Below are 6,237 nucleotides of genomic sequence, written 5' to 3' on the forward strand. Positions count from 1 at the left end.
GCAAGGGTTCTTTTAGCCATAAGTGACAGGAAGTCCACCTCAAACTGGCTTACCACATAAAGAACTTTTTATTGGATATGTAAATTTAAAGCGCAGATTTAGTTCTACCTTCAAGTGAGACTTGATCCAGCAGCTCCAAAAGATATTTTCAAAGACCAAGACTCTTTTCCTCTTCTCTCTGCCTTCTTATTAACTTTCTCTTTGGGCTTCATGGAGTCAGTTCAGATGTCCCAGGTTTCCCATGGTGGCAAAATGGCTGCAGCTTTTCTAGACCTCACATCCTTACAGAGAAAGAGAGAATAAACCCTGAAATTCACTCTCATTGGTCACAAATGGGTCATGTGTCCATTCCTAAACAGATCACTGTGGTGGGGAGGGGGACGTGAGTAAGAAAGGTTGATTATATCAAGTCTATGGGGAGGTAGTCCATACCCAGTGACTAGACGTCAGTTCAATCCCAACCAAAGCTGCAGGCTGAGAAATGGGAAGAAGTAGCATCCCAAGGGAAAAAAGGGAAAGGGCTAATTCCAAAAGGGAAATGGATGCTGGGGACACATCCAGTGAATGCCCACTATAGTGTACTCATTCATTCATTCGTTCACTATTTAGAAATTGTCAAACAGTATTTAGGAGCTGGGGCCACATCAGGAAATAAAAAGCGAAAATCTCTATGGTAGATTCTGTTGATGGCCCCACTGCATATCCCCTTGACACACCTGCAACTGTGTTGGACAGTTCCTATGCACAGGAACTGTGTCTACCTCTCTGCTTCTTGGCCAGAAGGCTTTCTCTGCACGGGGCAAGCTTGCTCAGCCCATGGACAAGTCAGTCTGAATGTACCAGAGATTTAAGCCTCCCTACATTCAACAATGGGCAGGAGTTGGGGACAATACTCCAGTTTTTCTATCTCTAGGTAGGAAATGTATGAGAATTTCAGCTCAACAGGGCTTCTCAGAGGATCTCCAAAGTATTGTCCACAGCACTAATAAGTTTACTAATGCCTCCTTTATTGATTTTACTTTCTATGGTTTTTTCCCCCCAGTTCCCTTTCTTATACCCTTTAGGATCATCTCCCAAATGAACAGCCAACCCCATATCCCCTGTCTCAAGGGTCAGCTTTCAGTGGAACTCAAACTCAGACCATCACTGCCTTCATGGGCTTACATTCTGGTGGCAGGAGGAGATGAATAATAAAATAAATGAGCAAACTATGTGATGTTATATTAAGATAGGTGTTGTAGAGGAATATAAAGTAGAGAAGGGGATAGAGTGATGGGGTGGGTATGGGTGCAATCTTAAGGCCTTGAGGAAAACACTACAGGTAAGTCAAGACCTAAAGAAGATGTAAGGTTAAGCTGTGTTAACAGTCAGGTTAGGCTGTATTATGCTAAGATAACAAGTAACTCACAGACAATGATGGCTTAAACGACAGAGGTGTATTTCTCACTGAAACCACATGTTCATTTCAGGTCAGCTGGGACATTGCTCCACATGCATTCATTTAGCAATCAGCTGAAGAAACATAGCTAGTTATCATGGGAGACAGAAAAAAAGAATTCTAGAAGGTCTCATCTCATCAAGCAAAAGTTCAGCCCTAAAGTTGTACATATTGTAAGTTCTCAAAACTCATTGTCTAAAACTGGTCATGTGGCCAGGCACAGTGGCTCACTGCTGTAATTTCAGCACTTTGGGAGGCCGAGGCGGGTGGATCACCTAAGGTAAGGAGTTCGAGGCAAGCCCGGCCAACATGGTGAAACCTGATCTCTATTAAAAATACAAAAATTAGCCAGGTGTGCTGGTGTACATCTGTAATCCTAGCTACTTGGGAGGCTGAGGCACAAGAATTGCTTGAACCTGGGAGGCAGATGTTGCAGTGAACTGAGATCGTGTCACTGCACTCCAGTCTGGGCGACAAAGTGAGACTCTGTCAAAAAATAAAAAATAAAAAAGTAAAAAATAAAATAAAACTGGTAATGTGGCCCCACCAATCACAAGTGATGAAGGAGGTACAACTTACCAAGTGTCTGGTTGACAGAGAGATAAAAATAATCTGTGAACAGACCTACTAACACCACAGTCCACCCTTCTGGATCACCAAATATTCTGACAAAATATGCACACCATCTCCTAAGTGGAGAAAAACAACCATATCCAACTCAAAGTCCATGAAGGATAATTTGTCTCCACATCAGGTTTGGTTATGATTTACTTGATCCAGAGACCTACAAACTAAAAAGACAAGTTGCCTGAACCCAACATGCAAGACATGAGATCTGGGTTTCAAAAAACAAACAAACAAACATGACAAGCCATACTAAAAGGCAAAAACACAGTTTGAGGAAATAGAATAAGCATCAGAACCAGACAAACATCGCATGCCCTCACTCATATGTGGGAGCTTAAAAGTGTATTTCATGAAGATAGAGAGTAGATTGGTAGTTACCAGAGCCTGGGAAGAAGAGAGGGGGCACAGAGAGAGGTTGATCAATAGGTACAAATACACACTTTGATAGAAGAAATAAGACCCAATGTTTAATAGATAATTACGGTGACTATAGTTTACAATAATCTATTGTATATTTCAAAATAGCTAGAAAAGGCCAGGTGTGGTGGCTCACGCCTGTAATCCCAACATTTTGGGAGGCCAAGGCAGAAGGATTGCTTGAGCCTGGGAGTCTGAGACCAGCCTGGGAAATATAGTGAAACTCTGTCTCTACAAAAAAAAAAATTGTAAAAGGTAGCCCGGCATGGTGGTATATGCACCTGTAGTCTCAGCTACTCAGGAGGCTAGATGGGAGGATCACTTGAACCTGGGAGTTTGAGACTGCAGTGAGATATGTTACACCATTGCACTCTAACCTGGGTGACAGAGTGAGACACCGTCTATAAAAAAATGTTTAATTTCTTAAAAAAATTGCTAGAAGAGAATGAATGTTTCTAGCATAGGAAAATACAAATATTTAGGATTATAAATGTCTTAATTAGACTTATTTGATCATTACAGATTGTATGAATGTATTAAATTATCACATATATCCCCAAAATATGTACATCTATGTATATATTTTTTAATCTTTTTTTTTTAAAGTGAAGGACAAGAGGTGCCCTGCCATGCTGGGCACCCACCACTGAAGCCTGGGACATACCATCTGCCTACTCACCCATTCCTTCCACAGTACATGCCAGGTGCCCTAAGTCAACTACCCTCCTCCCCTCAAGATAGCACAATATTGGGCTAACCTGCTGTGTTCATGGCCACACTGTTGATTGTCCTGCTGCTGATGGTGTGTGATGAGGGGGGCATCCACCGTATTTTGTATGGCATCTTTTTAAAATGTAAATTCAAGTTTCTGCAAGAACTAATGGGAGACATAGAACCCCAAGAGGGAGATCAAGAGCATTCTGGGTCTGAAACTGAAGAAGACACTTCATTCTCTCCACATCTGAATGATCAGATTCATTCACCAAAACAGGGCACCTGCTGATGAAGGCCACTGTCCCCATACATAGTCCGTTATTGGTGAATGATGAAAGAAAATTGCTAGCCTCTGTCTTCAGTGACTTGGCTTTGAAATTTACTAAATGACTGAAGAACATTTATACTTGGATTTTAAGTCCAAAAAAAGAAAAAAGAAAGACAGACAAATAAAGACTCAAAGACATTCCCAAACAAAAATTGAGAGAATTTGTTACCAGTAGACTTACCTTGCAAGAAATTTTAAAAGAAGCTCTTCTGACAGAAGAAAATTATATAGGTCAGAAATTCAGATCTACATAAAGAAAGGAAGGGCATTAGAGAAGGAACAAGTGAAGGTAAAATACAAAGTTTTCTTTTTCTTTCTCTTTTTTTTTTTTTTTTTTTTGAGACAGAGTCTTGCTCTGTTGCCCAGGCTGCAGTGCAACGGTGCAATCTCGGCTCACTGCAACCTCTGCCTCCCAGGTTCAAGCAATTCTTCTGCCGCAGCCTCCCAAGTAGCTGGGACTACAGGTGCACGCCACCACACCTGGCTAATTTTTGTATTTTTAGTAGAGACAAGGTTTCACCATATTGGCCAGGCTGGTCTCGAACTCCTGACCTCGTGATCCACCCGCCTCAGCCTCCCAAAGTGCTGGGATTACAGGCCTGAGCCACTGCACCTGACCTGTTTTTCTTATTCTGAATTGATCTGACAGATAACAGTTTGTTCAAAATAATAATAGCAAGGAAGTGGGGCAAGATGGCCAAATAGACGCCTCCACCAATTATCCTCAACACAAGAATATCAAATTGAACAACTATCCACATACAAAAAAATGCACCTCCATAAAAACCAAAAATCAGGTGAGTGATTACAATACCTAGTTTTAACTTCATATCACTGAAAGAGACACTGAAGACAGTTGAAAAGACAGTCTTGTGTTGGCTATGCCATTCATCCCCCATTCTCCAGCTCCAGCCATGAGGCATGGAGAGATAATCTGTGCGCTTGAGGCAGGAACATCACAGTGATTGTGGAACTTTGCAGTGGAAATCAGTGCTTGCCTGTCACAACAGAAAACAACAGCAGGCAGAACTCAGGTGGTGACCACAGAGGAAGCGTTTAGACCAGCCCCAGCCAGAGGGGAATCGCCCATCCCAGCACTCAGAACTTGGGTTCTAGCAAGTCTTGCCACCATGGGCTAAAGTGCTCTGTGGTTCTAAATAAACTGGAGAGGCAGTCCACACCACAAGCACTGCAATTTCTAGGCACATCCTGGTGCTGTCTTGGGCTTGGAGCCAGAGCACATGGGGGCCATATGACCTAGTGAAACACTAGCTAAGGGTGTCCAAGGGAGTGCTTATGCCAACCCTCCCTCAACCACAGGTAGCATAGCTGGCAGCTCGGGAAAAGACTCCTTCCTTCTACTTTAGGAGCAGAGGGAGAAGAATAAAGAGGACTTTGCCTTGTAATGTGGATGCCAGCGTAGCCACAGTAGGACAGGGCACAGGCAGAGTTCCGAGGCTCCCATTCCAGGCCCTAGCTCCTGGATGATATTCCTAGATACTCCCTGGACCAAAAGAAAACCCACTGCCTTGAAGGGAAGGACCCAGTCCTGGCAACTCTCATCACCTGCTGAATAAAAAGCCCTTGGGCTCTGAAAAATCAGCAGTGGTAGCCAGGCAGTACTCACCATGGGACTTAGGTGAGACTCAGAGATGTGCTGGCTTCAGGTGTAACCCAGCATATTTGAAACTATAGCGGCTATGGGGAGAGGTTCCTTCTGCTTGAGAAAAGGAGAGGTAAGAATAAAAGGGACCTGAGATCCAGCCACTGCACTCCAGCCTGGGTGACAGAGCAAGACTCCGTCTCAAAAAAAAATAAAATAAAATAAAAGGGACCTCGTTTGTGGCTTAGGTACCAGCTTGGCCACAGTTTGGTAGAGCACCAGGTAGGCTTGTAGGTTTCCTGATTCCAGGCCTTGGCTCTTGGACGATATTTCTAGACCTGCTCTGGACCAAAGGGGAGCCCACTGCCCTGAAGGGAGAGTCCTATGTCCAGAAGCATTCACTGCAAGCTGACTGAAGAGCCGTTGGGTCTTGAGTGAACATCAGCAGTAGCCAGGCAGTACTCACCTGGGACAATGGTGGCTATGAGAAGAGACTCCTCTACTTGTAGAAAGGGGAGGGAAGAGTGGGATATCATCTTGTAGCCTGGGTGCAAGCTCAGTCACAGTAGAATAGAACTCCAGGCCCCGGCTCCCAGGAGACATCTCTGGACCCACCTGGGAACAGGGGGAATGTGCTGCCCTACAGAAAAGAACACAAACCTGGCTGGCTTTGCCACCTGCTAATGGTAGAGCCCTTAGGGCCTTGCACAAACATAGGTGGTAGCCAGGCAGAGGTTACTGAGGGCCTTGGTTGAGACCCATTGCCATGCTGGCTTCAGGCCTGACCAGCATAGTCCCAGTGTTTGTAACCATAGGGGTACGTATGTCACCCCACCCCCAGCTCCACGCAGCTCAGCAGAGAGAGACTCCATTTGTCTGGGAGAAAGTAATGGAAGAGAACAAGAGTCTCTGCCTGGTAATCCAGTGAATTTTTCAAGATCCTGTCTAAGAACACCAAGGCAGTACCTCCACAAGTCTGCAAAAGTCACAGCATTACTGGGCTTGGGGTGTCCCCTCATGCAGATATGGCTGCTGTGATCAAAAATTTAGATCACAACACCCAAGTCCCTCTGAATACCTGGAAAGTCGTCTGAAGAAGGAGTAGTACAA

The 6,237-nt window shown here is 44.3% G+C and overlaps 1 long non-coding RNA gene across 1 annotated transcript; it reads right to left on the reverse strand.

The window, feature by feature from the left end:
• Nucleotides 1-207: 207 nt before the first annotated feature.
• On the reverse strand, nt 208-5,950 carry LOC140713460 (uncharacterized). Its single transcript, XR_012095536.1, has 4 exons — nt 5,594-5,950; nt 4,339-4,522; nt 3,706-3,770; nt 208-281 (listed from the first exon to the last, which is right to left on the reverse strand). It is a non-coding gene; the product is annotated as an uncharacterized lncRNA (long non-coding RNA).
• Nucleotides 5,951-6,237: the final 287 nt, after the last annotated feature.

This window comes from Chlorocebus sabaeus, chromosome 15, assembly GCF_047675955.1.
Source record: "Chlorocebus sabaeus isolate Y175 chromosome 15, mChlSab1.0.hap1, whole genome shotgun sequence".
NCBI classification, from domain to species: Eukaryota; Metazoa; Chordata; class Mammalia; order Primates; family Cercopithecidae; genus Chlorocebus; species Chlorocebus sabaeus.